The sequence below is a fragment of the Calonectris borealis genome, chromosome 1 (assembly GCF_964195595.1).
Source record: "Calonectris borealis chromosome 1, bCalBor7.hap1.2, whole genome shotgun sequence".
Lineage (NCBI taxonomy): Eukaryota > Metazoa > Chordata > Aves > Procellariiformes > Procellariidae > Calonectris > Calonectris borealis.
This window is the reverse complement of record NC_134312.1, coordinates 141,272,254-141,289,489: the sequence shown is the minus strand read 5'-3', so window position 1 is coordinate 141,289,489 and position 17,236 is coordinate 141,272,254.

Sequence of the window (17,236 nt, the reverse complement as noted above, 5' to 3'; positions counted from 1 at the left end):
AATGATATGACCATTCTTTAAAAAGAAATAATGCCTTTCTTATTTAGATTTATGTAATTAAATATGCAAGTTTACCACTGAAGTGCTCTGAAAAAAAAACAAACCTGTTTTTTAAACAGAACCTTTGTAAAATGTTCATTTTAATCATTAAGCATGTAAAAACACTGACGTTTCTTCATTTCAAAGATGAATTGCCCGTCAAGTTCAGATGACAAAAAAAGTTATACATTCAGAGCCACAGCATGTATATGCAGTTCTCTCAAATCACAGACTATTTTCTATTGACACTTTGAGACCTTAATTAAAATAATTTCATCTAATTGTGAGACATAGGCTGAGTTAATTGTTCAAAATACATGCAGATGGAAGTAATAGAAAGTTTTGTCTATGAAGCTACTACAGAATGACAGTTCTGCAGGCTGTGGAGTACTCTGTGGTACTCAGATGACTTAGAGCACTCCAAAGAAAATTCTGGAATCTGATCAAGATCCCATTGAAGTCAGTGGCAGTCTCTCCATAGACTTCATTCACTCTTGGCTTCAGGAATTTGCGTATAAGCTATTTACTTTTCATCATTAGATAGCTGGATACCTTCTGGAATCAAAGCCTTTAGCTGATATGTAGAATAACTTTAACTGATATTTAGAACAATACCAGCCTTATTCAGCTTTTCTGAGAAATCCGTATGTATTATTCATTTCAGTTTTTCTGTCTGATTCCTTCTGATACATTTATTAATGTGTTTGATTACCAAAGAGGGCCTGCATTTGATTTTCTCACTCTGAAAGCAGCTGGAACACCTCCAGGCATATTCCTCTGCCACTCTTTCAACACCACCCAGCAGATGAATTCACCATTTCAGGAAGATAGAGTCCTAACCTGACTGGTTTAGTGCAGCCAGTAATCTGACTATTAAACAGAGCATTACACGAGACACAGAGGGTTTGGGGCTTTCCATTTTTACATGATTCTTGGTTGGTTGGTTGGTCAGCAGAGTTTCACTGTAGCTGCGTTTTTTTAATTGGAAGACCTGTAGAGGCCTACTGCTACGGGTAAAGTTATTTTTGGCTTACTAGGAAGAAAGCATACTAACTTCCTGAACTTTTTGAAGAACTACCTCATCAGAGAAGAGGCTTTCCACTGGGAATAATAAGGCTTCTTAAGGACTCTCTTTGACATGTGGCTGAGCCATGACCTTCCCTTTGGTTCATGTTCACAGTTAGGATCTGAAGCTCACACATGCATCCATTTAAACAAGGTTCCAGTGTAGAAAACATAGAAAGAATTCAGTACAGACTAAATACCTGATTTTTAACCTAATTTCTCAGAGTAGTAGTCACAATTCCAAGATGTAATTCCTCGTTAAAAATAAGTCAGTATTTAGGATATCCTCTATGAATGTGCAAAAGACAGATTCAATACCTTGCTGGTATTAATTCAAATGGAAAACTTAGTGATGAATCTTCCACATCAAATGAAGGTATTTAAAACATAACTTCTCTACACTAGTCTTCTGACTGATTTCAGAAGTTCTCTGTTTCAGTCATGATATGGGACAGTAAAAATTATGACATTGCATAAATTTTCTTTCAGAGACAAGAGAATCATTGATGACATCTCTAATTCCGTAGTGGCAGTCATTTGAGCAGAATATTCTTCCATTCATTGCTTTTCATCAAATTTAAATCTCTTCATTGCTTGCATATCGTATACTACCTCCCAGAAGCTGGTGTCTCATTCCAACCTCTCAGTTACACCTGACAGCTGTGCCCTTCATCAAGATTACAGCTCTTTTTTCTCACTACTTTTTAATATTGTAAATTCTATGTGATATTTTGTAAAGCTGAATCATATTTCTTCCCACAATCATTTTTGCTTTCATCCACCCATGCATAAATTGTGTGGATAGAATATGGTAGGGTAGTGTCAATGCTTTAGCCTAAGTCCCAGCAAAAATGCAACATTCTAACTCAGTTTATCTCAGAGAGTTTATAGCGTTTAATGCTCTCTTCATTATTCGTACAACAGGTCTATCTAAATACAGTCAGCTTTCATAAAGCATAGACTATTTAACATACTCCACTTCGAGAATCAATCCAGTTACTTTTCAATATGTTTCTGTCTGCTTAATAAACACTACCTAATGAATAAAATTATAAAAAGATAAAGCTAACTTCAACATATTAACATGTATTTTTAAATTAAGTTTTGAGTGCAGATTTGTAAGAAACTATATAGATGTGTTTTATCGTGTCTTTAGGGATTTTTAAACAATGTTCTTTATATATTGCAAATGCAGCTATAATGTAGTGAATGTCTACTCTGTGCCTAATGGGACTTCTGGCAGTCTAATGCAGAGACTGAAAAATATTTTAGATTTGTAATAGATCATAGGGCACTTTGTTGACATTCAAAGGAGCTGCTTCAGTGGATTCCCGAAAATCATAAAGTTAAAAAGTTGAAGAAATCTTCTCTTCATTCCTCCTCCTGTTTGGTTCATAACTGAAAGCTATTATTATTCTGGGACAGAGAAGAAGGATGGCTATCAAGGCATTAGAGAGAGAGTGCTTGGGGGATATAGATGTTACAAGAGTATAGATTCTGTACTCGTTACTCAGACTGCACAGTCCTTTAAGCATCACAAAAAAAAAAAAGTGTCTTTGAGAAAAGAGATACAGTATAAGTATGAAAAAAAATCTATTACGAAACAGTAAGTTTCCCTCTGAGCTGTGGTTGTTAGAATTCCAAGAGAAACAATTAGGCTATATGCTAACTTTATACTATATAGCCCTTTTAATGGCACATGATTAATATCAGTATATGTAATTTGCCTTAAAAATTCTGCTTGCTGGTTTCTACATAGTTACTTCAGTCACAGTGTATAAACAGGCTTTGAAATCTTTCTCCTTTGAGGATTCCACCATATGTAATCTCAGGAATAATAACAGCTGCACCTAAAAATAAAAATAATACTCTACAGGTCAAAAAATCAGCAAACCAGTAGTAATCTGGAAGGAATGGGACAAAAGTTCTTCAGTGATGACATACAAAAAAATAGAGAAAAATGAAAAGAAAAAAAATAAGATAATAGATACAAATTACAGTTAGAAGTAAACATGAATGACCAGTAAAGAACATTTAAAAAGAAGAAAATAATATTGCATGGAGGGGAACATGAAGGAACAGAGACACATACCTACTGCATTACAGAGGTGAGCAGGATGTTGTACAGCATTGTGCAAATTCTTGTTTTGATACTTCACTGAATACAAGAACAAAATAAATTTTAAAAAGTAAATTAAATAAATAAATTTTAAATTTTTTTTTAAAAGTAACAAAAATAAGAGAATGTCATTTGCAACTACACTATCTACACTTCTGTAGACAGGATTCAGTCTGAATCTCTTGTGCTTCAGGATAACCATTTATTACCTTGGTAAAAAAAAAAAAGCCTCCCTGTTTGAGCAGATTACACATAATTCTCACATTGTGGAAACATTTCTTACCTTCCTAGACAACATGAGGGACTAGTCTGATACAGAATACAGAACAAAGTAGATTGATGATATAGTCCGATGTGACTGTCTTTCTAATATATATATAGTTGGAGTACTTGATCATGCTCTCATTCTACAGCATTGCATAAACCAAGTACAATTCACTAGTAGTGAAGGATCACTAAAGGAATCAGACTCAAATGTCCAATGATCTTAAGGGAAGAAGAGTTAGGGGACAGTAATTACCACCAGTGTTAATAATTGCCATTATTTTCTTCCTTGCTGAAACAACTGTGTTGCTTGCTTCAGAAGCTCACACTGTAAAAATGAAACCTGAAATTTATAAAGTTTATAAAATAATTATCTAATATCTACAAATTGGAACTGCCACTAATCTATTTAAAACAGAGCTCAGGATGTCTTTAATGTTAACATAATAAGAAATATCCATTTTCTTAGAACAGAAATACTGCTTCTTTTAATTAATCACAGAGGATATCACTTTATTTCAGAACACATGGAAATCTCAGTCTCAAATAAAACTGCAATGCTCAGTCATTTTGTTCTGATAATACTTGCAAAGGACTGTACTATAATGAAAATTTGAAAATAAATCTGACTCCTATAATTACACAGAATAACCTTATTATTTGTTTATCTATATTAAAAATATCTATATATAAAATGGCTCAAGTTAATGACTACTGATTTGTTCTGTGCTGAGGAACTGCTGTTCCTGTTTCATCTTTTAATTGTTACAGATTCTTTGTATTCCTAACACACAAACTCCCTGGACAATTCCCCCAAACATAATAGGCCAAAATCTCATCAGGGATGAAAATAAAAAGTGCAGTTTCACTGAAGTGAGAAGAGTATTTAGTTTCCTAATCACTGGCAGTAGTATACACTGCTCTCAGTTGATAATGTAGCTGATAGGACCATCTTCCCGTCTAAATCAATGAAATTTTATTCTTGTACTCTTGTACTATTCACCTTCCAACCTCTTCTGACCTCACTGAATTAGAATAAGTAGTCAGCTCACATGGTAGCCACTTCTGTAATGAAACACAGAGAATAAGAAAAATACTGTAAACATGCAAATCAATAATCATAGAATCATAGAATCATTAAGATTGGAAAAGATCTCTAAGATCATCGAGTCCAACCATCAACCCAACACCACCATGCCCACTAAACCACATCCCTAAGTACCACATCTACACATCTTTTAAATACTTCCAGGGATGGTGACTCAACCACTTCCATGGGCAGACTGTTCCAAGGCCTGACCACTCTTTCAGTAATTTTTCCTAATGTCCAATCTAAACGTCCCTTGGCGCAACTTGAGGCCGTTTCCTCTCGTCCTATCGTTAGTTCCTTGGGAGAAGAGACCAACACCCACCTCACTACAACCTCCTTTCAGGTAGTTGTAGAGCGCGATGAGGTCTCCCCTCAGCCTTCTCTTCTCCAGACTAAACAGTTCCAGTTCCCTCAGCCGCTCCTCATAAGACTTGTTCTCTAGACCCTTCACCAGCTTCGTTGCCCTTCTCTGGACACGCTCCAGCACCTCAATGTCTTTCTTGTAGTGAGGGGCCCAAAACTGAACACAGTATTCGAGGTGCGGCCTCACCAGTGCCGAGTACAGGGGCACGATCACCTCCCTACTCCTGCTGGCCACACTATTTCTGATACAGGCCAGGATGCTGTTGGCCTTCTTGGCCACCTGGGCACACTGCCGGCTCATGTTCAGCCGGCTGTCAACCAGCACCCCCAGGTCCTTTTCCTCTGGGCAGCTTTCCAGCCACTCTTCTCCAAACCTGTAGCGTTGCCTGGGGTTGTTGTGACCCAAGTGCAGGACCCAGTACTTGTCCTTGTTAAACCTCATACAATTGACCTCGGCCCATTGATCCAGCCTGTCCAGATCCTTCTGCAGAGCCTTCCTACCCTCGAGCAGATCAACACTCCCACCCAACTTGGTGTCATCTGCAAACTTACTGAGGGAGCACTCGATCCCCTAATCCGGATCATTGATAAAGATATTGAACAAGACTGGCTCCAAAAGTGAGCCCATTGGGAATCCTCCGGTCGTCTGGGACCTCCCCTGTTAACCACTGCTGATAAATGATGGAGAGTGGCTTGGCAACCTCCTCTGGCAGCTCCCTCAGTATTCTCAGGTGGATCCCATCCACATCCTAAGAAGTTTATATAGAAACAGTACCGCCTATATTTCATGAATATAACTTTAAAAAAACTATAGCAAGTGGTTGACCTTCCTTGTAAATATGTACACCATCAGAATATCTGAATTTTACAAGGTAGGGGAATTGTTAATTTTAAAGTTATATATTTTCATTTTCTGTAGCTCTGGTATAGAATAAATAACAGTGTCAGATGTGAGAAAAATGAAATACAGCTTTCAATTTATCTGCTACATTTTCTTCACCTACCCTGTATTTCTCACAGTACCATAAATTTACATTGCTATTTTTTCTTCTCTTTTTTCCCCTGCAGCCTTACTTTATTAGCTTGAAATTTGAAAGCTAAAGGATAACAAAATCAGATATGTAATTCAAATTATCCCCACTTTGGCTAATAATATTTTGCTTTGCTGACTCCCAGGCAAAACAAGTTGAAGACTCTGGGAAAAGTGCTAAGATAAATGTGGGACAAGAGGGACACAATGTGATAACAGTAATGATCTTAGAGAAATTGTTAGTAATTTTTCAGTATAATTATTTTTTGAATTTATTGAGGTTGTTCCATTCTGTACCAACTTTTGCTAAAAAAAAAATTCTTAAATATTAACTTGAGATCATTGCTGTGTAGCTACTGCTGTTGCTATTGCAGTCCGAATAGCATTGTTATCCTACTTGATACTGAATTAACATTGTTGTGGGAAGAAAAAATATATATTGTTGTCCTTTCTCCTTATACATTGTCGTTTCACAGTCCTCTTTTGTCCCTGACCTACCATTTCAATGGTAAAATAGACTGGTCTAGAAAAAATGTACAGCAAGGATACCCTGATTCTTCTATGCATGTTATCAGTAACTTCATTGCATGTTGTAACACACAGCTGTTACATTAAATGTACAAAAGTCCTGAAAGCTGAGACCAGTATCAATGCTCATCATACCTTTTAGACCATCATTCCAGCCACCAGGATGGAGTTGTTTTCTCAGTCCTCTCTCCCATCTTTCCCTTTATTCCTGGGAACAATGGGGACTATCTTACCTGAACTAACTTGATGGTCTCCTGAGAATAACAATTGTCTCCAGAATCAGCAAAAAATTAAACTGAAAGAGTGCACAGATCACTAAAACAGTATCTCTCTTCTCTTCCTCAGGCCATATCAACCAAACCAACAAATATTCTTAAAGAAAGACCATCATACCACATCCTTCAAGGTGGAGGAGAAGAGCAATTTCTGGCTTCTGGGCCTGGACCACACTGTCTGAGTCAGACAGGGAAGATAGGGGCAAGTCTCTCATGCCCAGGGAACAGGTGGTGCTTCTGGCCAGGGCAGAACTTGGAGGCTCCTATAACACTTTTTTTCAAGAAAACTGTGAAACATAGTTAACTGCAGGATTTGAAGTGACCTAAACCACAATTCTCAAAATCGCTGTTAAGCCGAGAAATCTTTCCTGTTTGTTTGCTTAGTTTCATTCTATCTGAAAATCAATAATAAAAAAAAAAATGTCTGAAAAACAATTTCTAAAAGTCAGTTCCTTAACCATCCCTAGAATGGGGAAACATACTCAGTTACTTCATTTCATAACAAGCTATTCTTTGGCTGAACTTTAGTGTATATTTTAGATTATTTAACTTTGGAATGCTTTACTTACAGAATATCTTTCTTCGATATCTTAACAGTTTTTGACCCTATTCTTTAGTTGAGAAACTACAGTTGACTTCTCTTTCAGAAACCAATTGGACGCAGTTCAGTAGTGACGGGACTGATTTTTCTGTTATCTATAGTCATTTGTATGCTTTTAATGGATTTTCTTTTTTTATTTTTAGGTTTGTAATAAGGCATATCAAACATATAAGTAATAATTATAAGCCTTTTCCTTTCACATAAATCTTAAATTTTAAGAAGGAAATCAGGAACATGTACTAACATGTGCCAACAATATCTTCATGATTTCAATTATGTCTCTTTAAGAGAAAGAACCTAGGTTAAGTCTATGGCAGATTACAATTTATTAGTTTCTCAAATCTCTTTTTTTAAGCCATTTCGTTCATACTATTTATCATTTTTGTCAGAAAGATTGGTTGTGATCCCTTTTCTTTTATTGCTTCCTTTAGTAAAAATAAACACTGATCAAGTTTTCTGTACTTCATACTCCTATTTTCCCGTATTAGTCCTCCAAATATATTTAGAGGAAATATGTTGTGTGGGATTCATCTCACCAACTATTGTCTTCCACATCTTAAAGGACCAGTTTACACTCACTTTACAGTTAGAGAAGATTTCTCTTATTAGGATACACTAAAGCTCTTAATGATTAATTGAACCACAGAAATGCCTATTATTTTTGATTCCCACGCATTAAGGTTGTGCATTCAGAAGGATGGTGGCTACATGTTATGATTTTACACAGCTCAATGTAGAAGTCTTAACCTTGGTCTCCAGATTCTCATGTAAAAACACTGCTATATCACTCTCCTATAATTTGGCTATATATCTCCGGTAATGCTATTGTCAACCCCAACATATTATGTTTTCACAAACTTACCAATTTCTTCTGAATCTTCCTATAAACTGTACTGAGATCTTTTACATTGAGTTAGTTGAGAACATAGGATTGTATGCACGGATGGAACAAAATATGCACAGATCACAGAACAGCAATGTCAAAAGCAGCACAGTGATCAAAGTAAAAGATGGAGATTGGGAAAAATATGAAGCAAATTCAGGTAAGATACAAAGATGTCGAAAGAATGGAATTCTCCTTATAATGCTTATACATCTGTTACTGCACTGATTTCCAGTTTATGAGAAACAAAGAAACCTCATTACATACATAAACTCTGAAAGAAGAGAGAAAAGAAATTTTCCCATATGAAAGTTGTAAGGTAAAAAAAAAAGAATTTGATAAGTGGAGCATAGTGATAAATATAGTACAAATACTAGATACGTTTCAAAGCTTACATGTGTTATAATTTCTACCTCTCTATATTATTATCAAATTGCCTGCTGTTAATAAAAGGCTAAGAATTAACCATTTTATGTAAGAACATTGAATCTTTGAGATCAAGAAAATTTTTTGTGTCATCCTTCAAAAGTAAAAAGTCTCCTAAAGGTCCTTTCTTGCGGTATCACTGGAATTAAGTATAATTAAAGTCAAAATATCCAAAATATCCAAACCTTTGAATCAAAAGTCAAGGCATTAATTAGCAAGAGAGTTAAAAAAATGATGATGCTGAAATTTTTGAAAGGACATTAGCACCTCAACTACTATTTCCTTGTAATGGTAGTTAAATGTTCAGATTTTTTCAGATACTTTGTGTCCCATGCAGAATTAGATTATCATAATCAGATTCTACAGTTTACTACTGTAAGAACGTTTATTGGATCTGAAGTTATTTCCCAGTATTGCAGTCAAATTCAAGACCCCAAATTGTCCTCTACCCAATACTTCAGGCCATTCTAGGGTATCAGATCCTTTATTTTAAAAAGTGTGGGTTCTATTATCTGGGATGACAATACCTTCATGAGTGATTTTATCTTAAAAATTCTTAAATGCATTTAAAGGAGTTCAAAATGTTAAGTTCCTAGCAATGCATCAAGCCCGTAGAGATTTTTTTTTTTTCTCCTCACTGTGTACATAGGATACAGTTTTCAGGGTATCTTTGTTCCTTCTCTGTAGTTGAAGTCACAGAATCCTCTTCCCAGAATCCCAGGATCCCAGAATCCCAGAATAGTTGAGATTGGAAGGGACCCCTGAGGGGTCATCTTGTCCAATCCTCTTCATGACATAGAAAAACTTTCTCTGTTGTTTTATGCCATACTATTTAGAGGCTAAATGAATCCAATGCAATTGACTGGTTGCTTTGCAAATGGAATATATTTGATCAATATGGCTAAGATGAAACACAGAAAATAAACAAAAAAGAGTAAAATGTAGAAAAGCAATCTGAATACAAAACTCCTCTGTATTAGGTAAGCACCTTTATAATTAAATTGCAGAGTAAGATCCTCACCATTTTGGTTCCATTTCTGGTCAAAAATATTTTCATTCTTGACCACAGTGCTGCCAAGTGACATAGCTTGAACAGGAAAATTTAACTGCTCCCCAGTTATCTTGCCTTTGTTTATTTCTTTGAGAGTGAATTTGTTTTGATCAGCCATCTAACACTCTTTATATACTCAATACAAAGTGTAAAAAGCCTAGAACCTCACATGGGGTTACAGATTCAAGTCCACAGGTCAATTGCTAAGATATTATGCTACATAGCACTTAAGTCTTTTACGATGTTTAAACCTTGAGTCCATGGTCCCTCAAAGAGAAGACAGCTTTATACAAATTTCAACAAATTCTTTGTAAGACAGAAGTTCTGCAGATAACACATTCTGAGAACACCTTTTTTCACTTTTTCCATGTGAAAGTGGGTTATTTTTCTACCAAATTAAAAAAAAAAATCTGATTTTTCTTTCCCTCTTACAATTTGTGCAATTCTCTAATTTTCAGCATGCTATTGAAATACCAAACACAAAAGCAAAAAGAATCTGCCTTTCTGCATGGGGGAGGTGCATTCTGCATTCATCTTCTGGGGAGATACTGTGTCTTTTGACTATGGTTTTGGGTTGGTGTTTTATTGTTGTTGTTGTTGGGCATTTTGGGGGGGTTTATTTGTTTGTTTTTCTTTAAGCCATATACTAGTTTTAATAAATCTAAAAAATAAACAAATGAACATATTACACAAATGATGGTTTGGCTAATCGTTGACCTTAAGTATCATTTATAACATCTTTTCACTTTCATTTATTTAAATTCTAATGTCAGCTGTAGCTGTAGTAATTAGATTGAATTTTGAAGTGTCACTCCCTCCACAGTCAATTTTCACTATCCTTAATCCGTATATCAATTCACAAGGAGCACAGAGGGTAGCAGAAGAAAAACCTGTTTGCTTCAAAAGAAGCCAATTAACAAATCTCATTTAGTGTTAATTGCAACAGAAGTCCTCATCATAGTTTAATCAACACCCTGCTAAAGCAATCTAAAAGAATGAAAAAGATAGACATTGATTTCATTCACAGACAGAACTGTATTGACACATTTCAACCTCTGAACATCTTACATTCCCGACAGGCTGGAGTAGTTCCTTTCCATACAAACTGTTCTACAAAACTCGGAGGTTTTAGCCTTAAGAAAATAAGGACTTATCTGATATGTATTCTCTGAAGACATTAAGGAACAAAGCTGTATGTTGTATTGAATTCCTTCCAATGGTACATTTTTAGAACTTAGTGAACTTCTACTGTCCTAGCTATAAACCTTGACTTTATGTACAGATTCATTTTATCTCTCAAAGTCAAATCAGACACTCACATCTTTCTGCATGTTAATATTGGCCTATACAACAAGCAAACATGAAAAAAGCTAAGCAAAAAGTTCATTACGTGTGAGTGCCTCCTGGTTTAAAAAGTATTGGCAGTTTGTAGTTGTAGCTGCCATTCAGATCCAGACTAAAAAAGCTGCAGTTGACAAGTCATCTGAGTTGCTCCAAGCCAGAAGTTTTCACATTGCACAAATGCATTAGTCACTTTACTGTGGTTCTCTGACGTTCTGAATTACTGCTCTGTGTGTTGGGCTTAAAACTGTAAGACAATTCTTTCTTTTTTTTTTTTTTTTTTTTTTTTTGTGCCCTTAAAGGGTTAGTAAACATTGAATGGTGAGACAAATTTATATATAACATCAATGACATGTACTAACAGTCTGTAATAAAACTTGATACTACTTTTTCATCTGTTAAAATGGCTTCCTTCTGAGGAACAAGATGACGTTCTTTAAATAACACCTGCATAAAAGCATTAAATCCTTTAATAGGATACATTTAACTGAAATTAATTGCCTGTCTCTCCAAATGTCTGTGAGTCTTTCTGACCATCGAACAAGTCAACATATTGCGGAAGACCTGATGTTATTTAGATTACATAAATTTCTGTTTAAAAAGCTTTCAAACAGAACAGCTGCCTGTTCTACATTCAATCCAATCCCATTTTAATTCTGATTGGGCTTTGAACCTGAAAACATAAAATCCACAATTAAAGTTAACTTCATGATAAAAAACAAGATGTACGGTAATGAAAAGATCAATATAACATTTATAGTTACAAGACATTTCCATAAGTAAAGTCAAGATATAAAATGCAGGATAGTTCAAACCTAAAATCTAGTTTCCCAATACAGTTCACAACTGACCCAGAACATATTTATAACCCTTGAAATTTACTTAATATTGGTACAAAGTTAATAAAAATGCTTGGTTTCAGAGGACTTACAGGTTTTTTCCTTCACCTCTAACATTGCCTTTCTTAAAAATGCCTAGTTTTTATTCTAAAACCTACAGTACAAGATTAATTTTTCCACAGTTCAGTGGCCACTTTTGAACATTTTACTTTTGTGAACTGTCTGCCATTGTATTGATTTTAGCATTGTCTGAGGGTGGCTTTTTTTTTTGGTTGGTTGGGTTTCTTTTTGTTGGGTTGCTTTTTTTTTTCCTCATTCTGGATGTTTTGAATGCTTCTTTTTAGAACATCTGCAAATTTTTCTTAGATCATTTAGTAGGATCCAAAAGATCAATACAATTTCCTGTGGAAGAATAATTTGCCAGAAGTAGCAAAGACAAGACTACTGTGTCACAGATAACACGATATGGATCAGAATATGTGAATATGAATAATCACAAGCTGTCTTTTGTTAAAAAAGCCAGTCACATGAATACATAAATACCATCCTAGTGTTTGCACTCAATCTTAAATTCAACCCTACATGGCACTGTTTTTCTGCTTATTACTGCAACATGTCATGATCTGCCCAATATACTCAGTTCAGTACCCCTTTATTCCATATAGAGAATCCTTTTTGTCATATGGTGTTACCATTCTTTTTTTATTCCACTACACCAAGAAGAGAGGAGTCACCAGGGCAGTCAACATCTTTTTTTTCTAGATTAACTCAGTAACTAATTCATTCAAGCTCATTTCACTCTCTGTGTCTGCGTGTCTTTCCTAGTCACTTCATTACATATTGAAGCTAGGGGCAAGAGCTTGTGAGATAAAGAGAATTTATTTCCTCTTTCTGTTGTGGCAGCCATAGCCACATCCCAAAAATGTCAGCACCGCAAACAGCACACAACACAAGGCCAGCCTGCCCTCATGATCAGACTATGTCCACTTCTAGGTGGGATAGCAGTAGGAGACAACAGTGAAAATCTAGAGAATAAAAATATGGAAGAATTGATTTCCAGAGAATCAATACTAAATTATCTTATGTGAACGTGTCCAAAAAAAAAAAAAAAAAAAAATTTGGTCCGTTTCCAGCTTTTCCTTGCTAGTGTGAAATCTTTGCACAGATCAGTGGAGCTTACTCCTATCGTTCTCTCTAGAAAGTTTATGAAAACCAAATTTCAAAGACTTAGCAATAGTTTATGCTGATCAGCAGCATTATTTCTTGACATTGTGGAAAGTAACGTGTCAGCACTTTTAAAGAAATGCTGAACACCATTGTTGTTTCTCAAACTGTGTAATTAGCAATTTATGTCCATTGGTGCATCACTATGAAGGAAATTTAAAATTACACGGACGTGTCACTGTGAAATTGGTATAAAAAGACTGTGCTGAAGCAATGAGAATATTTGGGGATCCTTTTAATAGAGGTAGTCTAGATTTGGGATACAGGTAATTAAGAAAATATTAATGCAGTGGTGTGCTAAAGTCTTTTCTGTTCATCTGATATTTCAAATTACCTTGTTCATAAATTTCAGTCACAACACAAACATTACCGTGAAGAAATTTTCCAACAAATCAGTCAATATTTGACATATGAGACTGACACTTTTTTTAATAGGACTCAGTCAAGTCATGTTTTATATTAGTCAATAGCCAGTAATACTAAAAACTAACAAGGTGTTTTTCTTGTAACCCAAATGGAAAATGATGCTGATAGATATTGCAGAGATTCAAACAGAGAAGCCAATGAAGCTTGAGTCTCCTAATTGAAATTTGCAAATAGCTTGGATCAATTTATATTTTTTTTCTTTGAACATAACTTGTAGAAGCAGGGATAATTGCCTTTTTCAAAGAGCTTGAGCTCAAATGATGCTGTTACCAACATAATTTTAATCTAAGTCCTCTGCTGCATTCAGGATGAATTTTATAATGATTATTGTTTAAAACATTAAATGTCTTCCATGGGGAAAGGGAGCTCCCCCCAACCACTACCTCCCCTCTCTGTGTGACACTTTCATCGAAATACAGTTTGTGGTTCATGGGCCCATTAGCCCGTTCTTCTGGTTCCTGTGATATTTTGGGGGTCTTTTCCTTATTGTCCCCACGCACATATTGTTCTGAAGCTGGCATTTTGTTCTAGTTTCCCATTTTCACAGACAAGTTTGCCTGTGTCTTGTAACACCATGCAAAGCCCAAAGTCTGTCCCAGTAATCCTGTCATCCTGTTGGGATGAGCCTGGGTGAAGTGCCCTCTCAATCCGGCTCACAGGATTGGGCTCTTCTTTGCATGTGACAGGATTTGTACCGGGGACCCCTTGTTGGGCCTTCTTAGAGGGTACCTTAGCCCTCAGTTATGTTCCAACTTGTCCATCCTCCCTTTTGGTGCCCCTCTGCCTCCTGGAGATCCTCCCTGCCATCCCAGACATTTCAGGGCTTGTTTTGCAGCCTGGTCAAGTGGTGGCCTTCTACTTTTGTTTCTATTCACATTTAAACTTCAATTATTCATTCAATTAGCTCTTATTAAGGAATGTTTTATCCATTTTTTACCTATATTTTTATGGCTATAGAGATTTAATTTCTATAGCTTTATAAACGTTTATATGTATAGACATATATACACATATATACATACAGGAGTTCATATAAATAAGGAAAATATATATTTATACATATTTTACATTATTTTATATATATTTCTATACATGTATATGTTTTATATATTGTATACAAATGTATATATTTTTATTTCTGAGCACTCCCTGATCCAAAGGGGTAAGCAGCCAATCACAGGGCTGTAAGAGGAAATGTGGATATGATGGTGTCAAGAAATGGCTGTCAGCCGATCAGAGAGCAGTACGACATTTAACAAAATGGCAGATCCGTGCCATAAAATGACGGTGGCCTGTCCTAAAATGGTAGCCAAAACAAAATGTGGGGGAAAGACCATCCCAGTCCAATGTACCTCCACGTAAACCAGAAGGGGTGGCTGGTCCTGTCAGCCAAAGAGCATGTGACCAGAAGAGGGGTATGACTTCTGGGGGAAATGGCTGCTGAGGCTGCTGGGAGCGGGCAGGATTTCTGCCGAGGGTGTGGGAGGGAAGCTGCTTCTTATCGTGTGTATCAGTGGTCCCTATACACTCACAGCTGGAGTTCGGCTTGATCCAGATGTACTAAATATACATGCTTTTGTTTTCTCTATTAGTGTAAGCTGGAAAGCTATTTTAATGGGTTTTTATCACTTTGGATGAGGCAGGTTTAGTGCAATGGCTCATTGAAAATATTCTACTTTGTTCACAGAAGTGATTTTCACTTTAAAAATGAAAATTTCTTATCACTAAGAAACTTTTCAATTACTGCATATTTCATTGCAAAAATTTGAGCACTTGGATCATTTTACTTGCCAAAAGTATGTTTCGAAGAGTGGATGCTGTAAAGTGAAGACACAATCAAAAAATATAATGTCTTTTTATTCAAACGAAAGAATCACTTTGAATGGCACATTAAAAGATTAAAAGGAAATAAAGATACAAAGAAAACTGAAAGAAAGGAAGACTTTTAGGCTTATAAATAATAATACCTTCCTTGAAAAAAAAATTACCACAAATATTTTAAATTTTCTTTCATACTAGAATAATGGGGTTTTGATTTACAATATACATTACATAATATTTGTAATGAACTAAAGCATTGAATAAAGAAGTATCATTATACTTCCTACACCCATGAGTTTCTTTAAAAGCGAAATTAAATATAAATTATTACTCATCATTTTTATGGACACATTTTTGACTCCATGTACCACTGAAAATAAAAATCTAGCTTTAACAACAATATTATAATTCTAGGACTACACTGCTTTAACAACAATATTATAATTCTAGGACTAAACTGCGTTGTAAAGTAAAAAAATTAGGATCTTCAACATCAATACTATATATCAATTCTCTTCTTCCACAGATTTTAAGTATTTGGCTTCTTTTTTTTTAGTTCAGTGTTTATTCTACTTTAACTCATTAGCAATAAACATTTTTCCATTTTATAACATCAAAACATGAATCTGGTTTTTAACCACTGAATTTTTGTAGTTGTCCTCTCCAGCTGACTGCCAACTAGTAAAACTTCAGGTTTTAGGGGTACCTACTAATGCAACAGAAATTGATATCAATCTGTCAATTATGCGTAGTTTGAGGGAAAAGATTGAAATAGCAATTTGTACATACTAAAGGCATATTGCAAGAGGTGCAATGAACAGTTAAATACGAAAATAAATGATTTATCTCAGTACTATACATCCTTTATTTTATCCTAATTCTTATCTTTTTAATGACCTCTGTTCTGCAGGTAATGTATGCTTGGTGTTTATGCGTTAAAGAGAATGATGCATGTATTGCCATGGTCATAATGAACACTACCTTTTTAGTACAAAAAGCCATTGTACTGAACTATAAAGTTAGCAATGAAAAACACGTCTCTCAAAATCTAGTATGAATGGCACTAGATTAGACAATCTAAGCCTATTTGTTTAGTCTTTTTTAAAAGATCTTCCAAATGGAAATTTTAGTTTCTCATTATGCAGTATTTACTAACGCCCTTGTTTAAAAAAACCCATATTTTTCTATTAAAGAGTACAAACAGCTTCTGGTAAACAGCAAGCAAATGAAAAGCTGGCAAGTTGAGAGGGATGCTGTCTGTGTCAGTAACACGTAGAATAAAAATGGAAATAAAAGGTTATATTAAATAATAAGCTTGCTGAAGAAAACCTGGAAATGAGTTTCTTTTTCAGAGTGTCTGTATTTGTGATGATCCATAATGAGGAAAGTATTCCTCTATGCAACTAGTATATTTGCTTCCTATGTTAGAAAAAAAAATTAATAAGCATTAAAAATATAAGGAAGACCATTCTCTCTGGGAGTTATCTGAGGAGAATCATTGGAATCAAAGCCTATTTATAAAATGGACTAAATGATACAGTTGCCTAAATGGTGGTAAACACTTAAAGGTTCATGTCAGTTCTATATTCAAAGTTTCCAAATCAAAACATCATTGATAAGCATACAAAAGGAATGAATAAATAAGGTACCAATGGAGATCAATCATAGGTAAAACAGAAAAATCAGTCAAGTATTGGTCAAATACTTAATGTTGTTAGAGGCAGAACCTGAAGCCAAACAAAAATTGAATATTTGAAATTATCTTTAATGGTGACCTTTTGCTTTATTTAAGATTTCTCTACCACCACTACCTATTGGACTTTGGGTTGTTTGTTTCTTTAGTTTTTTATT